Source organism: Pelodiscus sinensis, chromosome 1, assembly GCF_049634645.1.
Source record: "Pelodiscus sinensis isolate JC-2024 chromosome 1, ASM4963464v1, whole genome shotgun sequence".
NCBI lineage: Eukaryota > Metazoa > Chordata > Testudines > Trionychidae > Pelodiscus > Pelodiscus sinensis.
Window position 1 is genome coordinate 216382260 of NC_134711.1, and position 14836 is coordinate 216397095.

Below are 14836 nucleotides of genomic sequence, written 5' to 3' on the forward strand. Positions count from 1 at the left end.
AGCTTTTGAACTTTTATATCAACATTGATGTTTTTCTAAAAGATATGCTGTAGCCTAGACTTTTTATCATGGAAGTTCTATGGCCTGTGTAGTAGAGGAGGTAGAACAAGATGATAATAGTCATTTCTGGCTGTGGGAATATGTGTTTAAATGTGAATATATATGAATAAATATATGAATATATGTTTAAATGTCTTGTATTATTCAGTTTAATAGACTATAATGACATAGTGTACCATTATAAAAGATGATTCCAGAACGCTTAATGGTATGAGGATTGTATCCCCAAATATGCAGACAGAAATAAAGTTAGAATTCTAATGAAATTACAGCACAAATCATAGAATCATAGAATCATAGAATAATAGGACTGGTAGGGACCTCAAGAGGTCATCGAGTCCAGCCCCCCGCCCTCAAGGCAGGACCAAGTTCCGTCTACACCATCCCTGACAGATGTCTATCCAACCTGTTCTTAAAATATCTCCAGAGAGGGAGATTCCACCACCTCCCTTGGCAATTTATTCCAATATTTGACCACCCTGACAGTTAGGAATTTTTTCCTAATGTCCAATCTAAACCTCCCCTGCTGCACTTTAAGCCCATTACTCCTTGTCCTGTCCTCAGAAACCAAGAGGAACAAATTTTCTCCTTCCTCCTTGTGACACCCTTTTAGATATTTGAAAACCGCTATCATGTCCCCCCTTAATCTTCTTTTTTCCAAACTAAACAAGCCCAGTTCATGAAGCCTGGCTTCATAGGTCATGTTCTCTAAACCTTTAATCATTCTTGTCGCTCTTCTCTGTACCCTTTCCAATTTCTCCACATCTTTCTTGAAATGTGGCGCCCAGAACGGGACACAGTACTCCAGCTGAGGCCTAACTAGTGCAGAGTAGAGTGGCAGAATGACTTCACAATGGCAAAGCCTCAGAAGCGCGGGAACCCGCCGCTGCTGCAGGTTTGCTCGCGGTGCCCCTGGTCTGCTGGGGACCGTCTCCAGCAGACCAGGGGCACCGCGAGCAAACCCGCTGGGGCTGCGGCTTTGCTCCCGATGCCCCTGGTCTGCTGGGGACTGTCTCCAGCAAACCAGGGGCACCGGGAGCAAAACGGTCCCGCGCCAGAGCAAAGCCTCAGAGGCGAGGCACCCCCCGCTGCCGCTTTGCTCCCTGTGTCCCTGGTCTGCTGGGGGGGGGGGGGGGCGCAGCTAGTGTGCCCCCCCCAGCAGACCAGGCTTTTGTTGTGGACCCTGGGGTAGAGCAGCTGGGGCGCTGCCGGTTGGTCCCGCAGCGCCGCTCTGGGCACTACTGGACCAACCCGGCAGCACCCCAGCTGCTCTGCCCCAGGCATCCTGATTCAGCCGCTGCTGGTCAGTTTCAGCAGCGGCTGAATCAGGACGCCTGGGGCAGAGCAGATGGGGTGCTGCTGGGTTGGTCCAGTAGCCCCGAGGAGTGGTGCTACTGGAGCAACCCAGCAGCACCCCAGCTGCTCTACCCCAGATGTCCCCAAGTCAGCCGTTGCTTAAACTGACCAGCGCTGACTACAGGAAGCCCGAGGCACAGTTGCTCTGCCCCGGGATTCCTGGAATCAGCTGCTGATCAGTTTCAGCAGCAGCTTACTTGGGGTTCTTAAGTTGAATCTGTATGTAAGTCAGAACTGGCGGTCAGTTTCAGCAGCGGCTGAATCTGGACGCCAGTTCCGACTTACATACAGATTCAACTTAAGAATAAACCTACAGTCCCTATCTTGTACGTAACCCGGGGACTGCCTTTATAGGATATTTAATAACAAATGTAGGATGTTGTCACCACGATGAAAGAGTTTAAGAACCTCTGCTCTGTGCACTGCACATACAGAAACTGCAACATACCAACTATAAATATAGCAAAATATACATCAGTTACTGGAGACTTTAGCAGAAAACAAATATACCAGTTAATACTTGATCTCTCTAGAACCGAGATTTGTAAATTATTGTTTTAGTGGTCCTTTAGTATAGTAACAAAGGTAGCTTCTCAGTTTATTTTATTTGTTTTTTCTGTAGTCACCAGCTCAGAAATTTTTAAAAAACAACTAGCTTCAATGACATTTTTCTACTATCTTCCCTATTAGCCTTAACAGTGGAAAGCAAAGAATTTCCTGGCTTTGTCAAGAGATACATAGTTTAACTTCCCCACACATCTAAGTTTTGTCTGACATCCCAAATCAAGAAGGCATACAACTTCAGTTAAATGAGATTGGCCTCGATGCCACTTTGTTATAATAGTCCGATTCAGTTTCACATCTCACATAATGTCTCTGTGGGATCTCCTACTTGCTATGGATAGACATGCCAAAACGTGAGATGATTTTTACCAGTCCTCTTCCATTTGTTTGCATTACTGAAGTGCCTGGGAGTTCTAGTCCTGGATCAGAACTCCATTGTGCTTGACACTGTACAAACCCAGAACAAAAAGATGGGCACTACTGGAGTTTACAGTATAACAAGATATACTATTTAATTTGACTTCCTCCAAACAATTCACTGATAGTCATCTTTATTCATCTGCATTTATTCACCAAGACACCCAGTGAATCATTCTGTGTTCTCTGCAGGCAGTTCTTTTTGCAAATTTTGCTTGACTGAGTATAAACAATCTTATTGATTTAAGGTAAAAGTGACAGACACATCAGGCTGTCAAAGTAATTTAGGAACTAAGTTTACAAAATCTCTCCTGCTAATGAGAGAAAAGATACAGCTATCATCAAACTTGATACATTATTGCCACTTAACGCTATATATACACAGTGAAAAAGGAGGATATATTTGCCCTTTTAACTATAGCAGTTCCTACTTGTATACACTACCATAATAGACTTGTGTATTCAAACAGGGAAGGCAGGCAGGAAATAAGAAAGAAATGTTAGGAGAACAAATCATCTTCCTCCACATATAGATTCTCTGGATAACTCCATGGACCCATTGAAGTTAGTTCTACAGTTCCCATTGATTTTGGTCAGGTTAGGATTTCAGCCTCTAGGACTAAAGTGATTGCTGACTCAAGAGTCTATTGATAGCACATCACATAATAATATTATCCACTTCTTATAGGATTCTTTTCATTAACAGATCTCAAGGTGCATTACAAAGGAGGTCAGTATGATTATCCCATTTTATAGATGGGGAAATCAAGGCATGGAGCATTGAAATGACTGGCACACGCCCATCGAAAGGATAGTGGCAGATCTTTTCATTTTCTGTCTACTAGGTTACACTGCCTCTCTTTAATTGACATTATTGGGTATGTATAGTATTAAACATGGAATAATTGTCAGAAAAATCAAAAGGATGATTATGATTGATCAGAGAAATCTGTGCATCAAAGTGCCCTGCATAGCTGCAGCCTGTGCCAGGTTCGGAGAGGGAAGGAAAGGAGAGATCCTGGCTCTTTCAGGGCTTGAAGAAAAGCTAGACTGAGCTGGTTGGGGCTGTGAAATAGAAAGGGAGAATTTGGGATAGCCTAAGTTTGGAGAGGGGCTAGATGAACTGGAGTCCTGCTTGATGTGTGTATCTGGCTGAAGATGGCAAGGTTGGCCTGAAGGAGCAGGCTGGGTGGCAGGCCCAGCAAAAACTGACAATGGAAGGGAGTGGTATGGGAGAGAAAGTTGCCTTGGACTATGAAGGAGAAGCATTCAGGGATGAGGAATGGTCTCAGCTCAGGAGAAAGAACACAAGACTAGATAGATGAAAATTTAAAGAAAAAAGACTTCACGGAAATGAAAAAAACAAAAACATGACCAAAGTCAGCATTTCATAATTGTCAAATCAGCGACGGAAGATTTGAAAACAAATGCTAACCTCAAAAATGGCGGAATGGGTAAAGTGATGAGTTGGTGATACACAAAGAGCTATAAGAATGTTACAAGTAGAACTGGTAGAATGTACACATAAGGAGCAAGTTGAAAAACTTCTTCAAACTGTAAGCTTAAAGAAAACGGAAGTTACTTGCCAACTGCGTACAATCCTGACAGAAGCCAGATGGGTTGTATGCTGTTGCTGCTAGGATTGTGTGAGGATAATATTACAAAAGGGCATAGGTGAAGATAAAGTATTGTTTGTTAAATGGCTACTTAGTAGAAGAGACAGAAAAAACAGCTATCTATGTCTGTTTGCATGACACTTTAAACGTGGGACATTTCTAAAAGGGATAGAAATGGGATAGCAGTCTTTCTGGGCTAAGCTATATATTTGCCCTCCGGTATAAAGTGTTATAATTGTCAAAGGTTTAGATATACAGCAGCCATTTTTAAAATAACAAAGAGGTGTAGTAAATGTGGAGAAAATCATTCATATGAAAACTGTAGACGGAACAGAACCAAATGTAGCAATTGCAGGGGGAAAGCACAATGCAGCATACTATAAAGGATGTGCAGCTAGAGAAATGTAAGTTAAAATCATTCATAAAGTGTCATAGGTGGAGACTAGCAAAAAGGTATCCAGTGCCAAAAATAGGAAAAGAAAAAGTCTCAGGAAAAATAGGTGTACAGGGCAGCAGAACACATCTTTGGTCAGGGAAAAGAATTTGAGACAACTGGGACACATGGTTGCTGGAAAGTAAAGAGAAGTTTCTAACATTAATTATAAAAGTGAGCACCTTGAAGGGGGGGGGGGGGACTGAAAGGATTAAAATCATAGCAAAAGCAGCAGAGAAATACCTAAAAAAATACTCTCTTGACAGACTGCATTCATGTGATTTTAAATGAAGACAATAATACAGCTTAAATAATATGCTTTTAATGATCTTCAGTTGGAATATGCATAATAGTCATGGAAAGGTATTTAAGAAAGCAGTCACTGAAATGGGAGGGGAGGAAGCCGTATGCAATGTATGTGCAAGAAATATGGCTAATAAATAAACTTGCATATTCAGTCTCCTTGGATACGATAGCCTCTTGATCCCTCCAAAGGACATCAGAAGAGGGTAGGTGGACTGTATATTTATAAAAGAGGGACTCAGTTATATAAAAATAGATGTGCATAAACTAAAATTTGAACATAATGCTATTGAGATTCCCCTGCAGAACAAAATCACACATACAACTTTATAATATTTATAATTCATGTACCAGATTCAATGTGATGAATATTTATGCACAAGTGAAAACCTAGGAGAATTATATGACAACATAATAAAAACAATTGCAGCAGGTGCAGATCTGGCCATCTACAAAACATCAAATTGTCCCCAGTTTAGAAATCAGGGTCCCTGGTAGAATAGGGATTGCAAATTACCAATCTAAGAAAAAATAAGGCATACAAGCAAGCAAAACACACAAAGAAGAATAAAGACTTAATAAATTATAAAAAGGTGATGGAAAAAGGTCATCAGATAGACAAAAAAAGGAAGTTGGAGAAATTTCTGTGGGAAGCCAAGCAAAGATTCAAAGTTTTCAGAAATGTATAAGCAAATTAAAAGAATGAATGGAATTGTAAGTAAAAGAAAGTACATAGCTTGTCTTATTATAAACAATGAAACTGAGGTCTCTAACTTAGGAAATACATTTTAGCAAAAGAATTCCAAAAGGTCAGTAGTACTCACATGAATCATAGCAATGAGTGTCATGAAAAAAAACAGGAAGTTTATTGAAGAAAAATGTGGAGTATTAAATGGCCGGGAAAAAATACTGACAGGCTACGTCTACACTGGCCCCTTTTCCGGAAGGGGCATGTTAATTTCAGAGATCGCAATAGGGAAATCCGCGGGGGATTTAAATATCCCCCGCGGCATTTAAATAAAAATGTCCGCCGCTTTTTTCCGGCTTTTAGAAAAGCCGGAAAAGAGCATCTACACTGGCCCCGATCCTCCGGAAAAAAAGCCCTTCAAAGTAGGAATAAGATCCTCTAGAAAAGGGCTTTTTTTCCGGAGGATCGGGGCCAGTGTAGACGCTCTTTTCCGGCTTTTCTAAAAGCCGGAAAAAAGCGGCGGACATTTTTATTTAAATGCCGCGGGGGATATTTAAATCCCCCGCGGATTTCCCTATTGCGATCTCTGAAATTAACATGCCCCTTCCGGAAAAGGGGCCAATGTAGACGAGCCCATCATGTGTTAAACAACCATTTTAGTATTCTGGAGTTTATTGCAGACATTAGAAAAATGAAAACCTAGCTCCAAGTAAAGGTAATACAGATAATGAAATGCTTTAACATGTGTCAGAAGGACACCTAAAGATACTGCTATACTTATTTTATGATATATGGGAAACAATACTGCTGCCAATAGAATGGAAATAAGGTAAGATATAGACAAATGAGACTTGATGCTAACATGATACTGCCCTCACTCTTGTGTTTAGGAAAAATAATAAATGGAAGACTACTGGAATACTTGTAGAAAAATGATGTTATAACTGCAGTACAAAGTAGTTTCAGAAAAGGAAGATGCACAGTTGACGATAAGGTAAGAATAGAAATGGGAGTACACAAAAACAGAAGGATTAGGGAACTTATTATAAGATTCTTCCTGCAGACTGAAAAAGCACAGTACATGCTACGGAAGGAAGGGTTCCCATATAAACTAGCCAAAAAGGGAGCGATTTTTGGTGGATACGGGACTTTCTAAGTGGCAGAACTATATAAGTTAAAGTAGGAACAGCTTTATCAAAGCCTATATGTTTACAAATGGAATTCCACAAGGGAGTATTATCAGCCCCACTTTGTTCTTCATTATGATAAATAAACTCCCAGAGAATGTGCCGACAGGAATATGTATTTCCTTTTTTGCAGACAATTGTGCTATATGGACTAAGAATAAAAAGCAAAGTAACCATGCACTCTAGAGTAAATAAGGCACTTTAGAGATTTCTAAGTGGGAAAGTTACTGGGCATTTACATTTTTACTTGCCAAAACTTAAAGTAATGGTTTTTAACCAGGATGACGATAAGTGAAGACTGGGACTGATTTATTTCTGGTGAAAAAATTCAGGTAGTTCAAAATATATACTCGTAGGAGTTATGTTTGATTATAAATAATTTTGGAATGGATAATATCATACAAAAGTGTAAAAGTAGGGTGAACTAAATTAAAAGTGTACTTAGAAACAAATGCACTTCAGATAATAAGGTACGATGATGATGTTTAGATCAATTATAAGACCAGTTTTAGTCTATGGATGGCAAGCTTTTGGTTCAACCTCAAAAACAACTCTTGAAACTGCTCCAGGCCCAAACTGTGAGATTGGAAAGTCACACAATGATAAAAACACCAGTGTATGTGCTGTCCCAGGAGACATACCTATGAATCTAAAGATGAAACTACTAGACCTAATCTTCTGGGCAAAGGTAAAAGAGAATCATGAAAACATAATTGCACAACAGATTTACAAATATTTGTGGGAGCTTAGTAGACAAAAAATATGAATAGCTTCAGACGTCCTCATACTATCAGGATCCAAAAATGGACTAGGATATATGTGAAAAGAGAAAAATTGAAAGAACTAAAATGTTTAGTCATGAGAAATCAAATTACAGTTGGGCAATTATTCCCCCACTTGAGTCGTATGAAAAAAGCGAGGGAAAACACACAGACATGTCTATGACCACTGCTGTACAGTCATGATAGAAAAAGTAAAGTAGTCATTTTAGCATGTTAACAAGTCATTGTGTTTTAAACAATAAGTTAAACTTATTAAAAAGATAATAAGATGGGCTGCATAATGTATGCAAAATGAAATAAACTTCTTCGTGTGGCATTGTGGGCAATATTGAATGAAAAAAAATTCCTTTATGAAAAATGAAGTTGGTTTGGAATCCAAGATTTTTCCCTAAAGGGACTAATAAGCATGTCAGAAGAATGGAATAGTGGAATAAAGGAAGTCACGGGGAGGGGGAGTAGAGTCTTGTTGCATTTCCTTAAGGATTCTAGATTGAGAGAAGTCAGAGACAACAAATAACATTTGGCTACAAATGAAGGAAGAAAGTGATAGTCCTAGCCTTGTATGAAGAGGCTGCTGCACCAAAAAACAAAAAAACAACCTCCTCCGAACATGATAAAAAGATCAGGGAGGACAGGTAAAGAGAGCATTGCCTCTCTACATGAGAGGAGTCTGACTACAAATCTGGAAGGCATGTTACACTCCCAGTCAGTACCCAGCCTGGGCTGAGGAACCTAATGATCCAGCCACACAGGGAAGTTGGCTACAGAGGGTGTCTGGGTGTAAGTGAGAGAGGGTGCAGGAACAGGCTGAGGAGGTTGGTCTGGGTGGGAGGGGTGCATGTGAAGGAAGATGTGGGTAGGGGTCTGGGTATAAGGAGAATGGGGAGTGCTTACCTGGTTCCATGCACCCTGCCACTCCCAGGTACCATCCTGCACTGCTCCCATTAGTTGAGATTCTGACCAATGGAAGCAGCAGGGAAAGCCTCCAGGTGAGCTGTTTCCTGCACTGCCATTCCCCCAGCCGGGGATGGGGGGAAGGGAGCAGCAGTGCATGGAACCACTTCCTTCTCCCACAAGCTAGATCTGGCCCACACACCCCGCCCATGTCAGCAGGAAGCTGGTGCTGGCGCTCCAACCTTGCAGAGGGAGGTTGGAGCACCAATGCATAGTCCCTGCTGGATGAGGCCCGAGCTCATGGCCCACCTGCAAGACAGTTGTGGACCACTAGTGGTCCATAGACTACACTTTGCGAGCCACTTCCACAGGCATGCTCAACATAGTGCACTACTAAATTTGGAAACCTACTGGTGCCCCAAATGTAGTGATGTTCTATGCAGCTGTGCATGCTGTGTATGCCTAAGGGTGGCCCAGACCCCCTATCCCAGCCCAGTGAAAATGAATGAGGGTAGGGGAGAATAAGTGGGGGGGGGGAACAGAGTGTGTGGGGCTTTGGTGAAGGAACAGGGTAGATCCTGGGTTTCCCTTACATTTAAAAAGTAACTTTGGGTGTAAAAAGGTTAGAGATCACTGATCTGTGATGTAGCTGGGGTAACCATAAAGCTACTCTACTGAATAAAAAGGCATTGAATGTGAGAACTTAAGAAAATTATTGATACCAGCAAGAATACTTCCTCAGGTAATGATGATATTTATAAAAAAGTTTAAATAGCTCTCTGAAAGTAATATGAAGGCTGTATTAGAATTATTTGACATATATGGGGGAAAGAAGTGATACCAGTAAGGTGGAAAAACATGAAATAGTAATGCAATATGAAAACCAGGACAACTATCCACAAAAGTGATCTTCTACAACATGTCAATGCCATAATGTCCTTTCTGGGTATAGTTACGGTGAGAATGGTGAATGAAAGTTTGGTTTCCTATGTGGAAATCAGTGGCATTCCAGATAAGATATAGAGTTATTTTAGGAGAGGAAGATGCATTATTGATAACACTGTTAAATTAGAAACTGAAATAGAAAAAAGTCTGAGGCACAAAGGTTTATGATAACTGCCTTTTTGGATATTGAAAAGGCATATATGATATGATATGCAGGGAAGGTCTATGGTAAAAAAGAAGTGCACTTTGGATAAGGGAAAGAATGTTTGGGTGTATTACAGACTTTTTGAGAAAAAGGACCATGCAGGTCAGAGTTGAGAAAGTTATGTCAAACACATATAGTGCAACGTTAAAGATGGTACGCTGCAGGGTAGTGTTATCAGCACCACCTTATTTAATATTATGACACATGATTTCCCAAAACAAATAAGTGCTGGGGTAGGTTCACTCTATTCATAGATGATTGTGCTCTGTGGGATAGGAGCAGGAAAAATTAGGTGACAGAAAAGATAATCAAAAAATCAAAAAATAGATGCCTGGGGAAATAAATGAGGTTTCAAGTTTTCAATTGCTAAAACCAATGGCTGATCTTTACAAAAAGGAAAGTTACAAAGGAATGTAAATGGTATTTATATGAATAGATATGGTTAAAAGGTTCAAATTCTTAGGGGTAATATTTGATATTAAATTGATTTGAAAGATCATATAAACCACACGCTAAAGATAAATGTACTGAAAGTATTAACCTGATCAAAAGTCTTGCTGGGACTAATTGTGGGGTGGATTCGAAAACACTCTTGATTGTGCATAGAGCCTTAATCAGGCCAATTATTGACTATGTCTGCCAAGCTTTGGGTCATCACGAAAGTCTCAGCTTAAAAAAATAGATTTAATACAAGTCCAGGCACTATGCAATGTGTGTGATGCATTTATTACAACGCTTACATGCACATTAATGTAGATTCTAGTGAAATGCCAGTTATACTATGAATGAAACAACTGGACTAAATTTTTGAGGCCAAAGTTAATGACAACTGCAATGATGAAAGTACCACCCAAACTTATGAGGATTTGGGGGAATTTGATAGAACATAAGTGAATCCCTTCATGGACTAGGGACGACACATGGGGGGGGGAGGGAGGACCACAAAAGCTCACATGCCTTCCAAACGCTGTGGGGTGAGGGGCAAAGAGCCGCAGCCATCCTGTCCATTGAATCATTGTGGCAACCAGCCTGGGCCCCATGCTTGTGGGGAGGGACATGGGACCCAGGGCAGTCAGGGTGCAAGCAGGTTGGGGGGCTGGCACTGACAGTAGGGGTTGAGCCCAACCCCACACTCACTGGTAGGAAGCGGAAGCAGAGAGACCCAACTCCAGCCTGCTCTGCTCCACCAACTCCCAGTGTGTTGTTCTGCTGCCTGCCACTGGTGAGTGCAGGGGCCGGTTCCACTCCTTCCTCCAAGAGGAGGTGGGGCCTGAAGAAGGGTGTTGTCCTGGGCCCCACGCCCTCCTAGGGATGGCACTCCCCCAGGCTAGAGGTAGCTCAGGGAGGAATCTTGTAGGGGGCAGTAATGTGGCTGATGCCCCCCCATGTCCCGCCCCTACACAGTGTGGTTAAGGACTAGTACCTTTAGATGGGTAGGCTTTTAACATCACACGGCAGCACTACAGGGAGGAGTGCAGTTGGTTTAGTTTTTCTGAAGGGAGACTCAACTTTCATAAGTTTGGGAAATGCTGTCTCAGGGAATGAGTGCAAAATGCAGGGAGGATCAATCATGAACCAATGGAAGAAAACACCAACTTTAATATTTATCCGTCAATAATGATCTTTATGAACAGTCTTGAGTGCCAGCAAAGATGTTTTGAATAATGTATAAAAACATCAGATAGGGAAGATGCTCTCCTCACATTTTCATTTTACACTAGTGCATGACATTGCAGGTCCCTTCAAGCCATAATTAAAATATCTACTGCTTTCCACACAAGCACAAACCATGCTGCACTCATTAATAGTGAAGAGCTTTTCTCCTCAACTTATATTTTTAAAGCCTCTTTAATCTCCTTTGAGAGCTGGAAAGCCAATGCTCTATTTAATAATGAAGGTGGACTGAACTGAAGGTTGGATTTTCGGGTCCCAAAAGAAAATGAGTTATTTTTTGAAATACAAACATGAAGAAAATGTGCTTCTGAGGTGCATGCAGTGGCAGATTAGCCACAGGGCCAATGGGTCTGTTCCCCAAGGGCCCCAGCCAATTGAGGGACCCTGGAAAAATTTGCATTGCTAGCATCCTAACCAGCTCCACACATTACTGCGTGGCCTTCTGCCAGTGTGCATAGGAAGCCTTTGCACCCCAACCCTGCTCCATGGCAGGAGTGCCAGGTGGATGGAGAAGGACAAGCCCCACACTTCAACTCCACTCCCTGACAGGAGTGCCAGGTGGGTGGGGAAATCTTTATGCCCCAACCCAATATCCCCAACAAGAGCTCCGGAGAGTGGGTGGGAACTGCAGGCAGGAGTTGACCCTCCTTGCTCTGGCCCAGGACCCCAAAAAAGTGTAATCCAGTCTAATCCAAGGTTCTCACCTCAATATACATTTGTTTTATGCATTTACAATATATTAGCCACTGGGCCAATGAAGCTATTGCCCAAGTGCTCCAGCCAATTGGGTGAGGCCTGGAAAAATTGACACCCCTCTTTGGTGCTTCTGCCAGCGTGGACAGGAAGCCCCTGCACCGTGACCCTGCTCTGCAGCAGGAGCACTGAGTAGGTGGCACAGCCCCATTGGCCCAGTGGCTAATATACTGTAAATGAATAAACAAAATTGAAATTTTTAGTGTCATGCAATGTCCTATTTACACATACACACACACACACACACACACACTGTCATACTGTCCTATTTATACTAATTTGCTTTTTACGATGCAATTGATGCAATGTGTTGCTTCTCTGCTTGCTATGGAATCTCTCTGTGATCCCACAATGACATATGCCTATTTATGACACTGCTAAGGTGCAGAAAGAAGTGATGCTTTTTGTGTTTATGGGGCTTATCCAGGAGCATTGAACCCTAAAGGAGTTGTCAGTGAGACTAGGCTCAAACCAGTGGTGCTGGAGTTCAGTGCTGCCTCACACCTGGGCTCGAAGTGGTTTTTGGCATTTGACTACTATAAAAATTGTTCCCGCAACCACGGATCAAGTCATGCAAAAATACCTCGCTTTTTGCTGGCACATGTTGTTCAGTTACAGGTACAGGCAAAATCATCTCTCTGTTTACTTATTGTTTTCCCTTTCCTGCCTTCTTTCCCTTAGGCTTCCAGCACTTAAATTCTTAGCTTCATAAACACAACAGTCCAAATTATTCTCGAGTGTAACCTCACTGAGCTTGATTCCTGAGCCTGCTCTGGCTCCTCTTTTGCATATTTAGACTGGTTCATGGGGTTCAAACTGGCTAGATCTTGTCAGATGAAAATTTCCCTGGGATTATGGGAGCCCCAGGATTCTGGGAGATCTGTGTCCTAGCTTGATTCAGCCTTTCCAGTGTGAAGGCACCTTGTGTGCATTCTGGCATACCGGTGAGTCACCTCATTTTCTTTTACCATCAGGCAGGTTATATATGTTCTGCCTCCATCGGAAAGGAGTCAGTGGAGACAGGTCATTTACTCCATTTGTAAGTAGTTTTTTAATTCAGTCAAATCATTATATAACTGGGTTCATAGCAGAATTAGAGATGTTCATGGGGGATTGGATCATCAATGGCTATTAGCTAGGATGGGCAGGGACACAATCCCTTGCTCTGAGGATCCTTAAACCATGGACTGCTAGAGGCAGGGAATGGTTCACAGGATAAATTGCCTGCATGGGTATCCGGTAGCCTAGGCAGAGGAAGGCTTTGTCTTGCCAAGCTGCCAGACATGGCCCTGCCCACACTCTGCCCCCAGAATACCTGCTGTGGGCCTTCTGGGGGCAGAGTATTGTGCCTGCCCTCTCTGGTGGTGAGGGGCCAGGCAGGGTGGAGCCACGTAGCTCCTTCCCCGGTGCTCTGGGTTCTGAGCAGGCTGGGGTGGGCACAGGTGTGTGTGCCCCCCCCGTCTCTTCCCTTCCATGGGGGGGCAGGGAGGAGGGGCTAGGCATGCTGCCCCATCTCCTTCCCTTCCTGTGGTGGAGGAAAGGGCCTTAGAAGAGGGGCTGGAGCTGTAGGTGGTCTGGGGGCCTGCCTCCCCCAGGTGCAGCTGCACTGACCACCCATGAATTGTCCTCTTCTGTTCACTCCTTTAGGCTACGTCTAGAGTGCTGCGCTTTTCTGGTATCCCAGAAAAGCAATGCTGCATCCAAGGAACACTTTTCCAAAAAAAATGTGTCAAAAGAGCAGGTTTTTCTGAAATTTGGCACCATGTAGACGCGCCAAATTCGGAAAAGCCTCTTTCGAAAGAAAAGCGGAAAAAGATACACAAATTGCAGTTTGCAATTTGCGTATCTTTTTCTGACTTTTCTTTGCAGTCTAGACGCAGCTATAGATGTGTCTGAACTGGCCCCTGTTTGAAGCCAGAACACTGACTTATGTACTATTGTTCTGACGCAATATGGCCATTCTTATGTCCTTGAGGGAGTGGGAGATTTAAAAACAATTCTACAAGGCAATTGAAGTAAAATCATGAAAGTGGGGAGGGATGGCAGAAAGTGTGCAGAGTAAAAAAAAAAAAAAAAAAAAGGAGAGAAAACAATTATTTTCTCCAGAATATTGTTAAGCTGTGACTAGCCTCCCAAAGGGATTGGGTGGAGGGGGAAGAGGTAAAAATAGTTGGAGGAAGGATAAATGCACTATGGGGAAAAGATATCCATAACCAGGACTAAAGAAATCAAGCAGGAAACAGAGGAATTAAAATACAAGGAAACAATCTTAGCTAGACAGCCAATTCAACAGGACTGCTGTATAGTATGCCCTTTCCTAAACATGTGCAGGAAAAGAAAACAGCAATGGCCAAAATGTGGGGAGATATGTAAGAAAATGTAAGTGTAAAAAGGTCTTTTATTGACTACAGCTTCTTTCTATGGGTATGTCTACACTACAAAGTTAATTCGAACTAACAGATGTTAGTTCTAATTAACTTTGATAGGCGCTACACTAGCAAACCGCTAGTTCGAACTTAATTCGAACTAGCGGAGCGCTTAATTCGAACTAGGTAAACTTCATTCTACGAGGACTAACACCTAGTTCGAATTAACTAGTTCGAATTAAGGGCTGTGTAGCCTCTTAAAGGGGCACGGGCTGGCTACGGTGCCCGTGCCAAGTGCAAGCCTGCCAGCACCCAGCCAGCAGACCCTGAACTTGGCACGGCTCGAGCCAGCCACCCGCTGCCACCCAGCCCTCTGCCTCTTCCCGGGACCAGGTTGGCAGCTCCCGGGAGCCTGCCCAGGTCCGCAAGAGGAGGGCGCCCACCTGGTCTAGTGCGGACATCGTGGACCTCATCCACGACCTCTGCACTAGGCACAGGAAAGTGGCCGTCTAGGGCAGGATAGCTGCCAGCCTGGCCACCCAGGAGCAGATTTGCATGAAAATCAAGGTGGTCCACTGAGACCCCCGACCCTG

The 14836-nt window shown here is 42.8% G+C and overlaps 1 pseudogene; it reads right to left on the bottom strand.

Annotated features, from left to right (window-relative positions):
* Window positions 1-952: 952 nt before the first annotated feature.
* On the bottom strand, window positions 953-1110 carry LOC142826619 (small nucleolar RNA SNORA76; annotated as a pseudogene).
* Between the last annotated feature and the right edge of the window lie 13726 nt (window positions 1111-14836).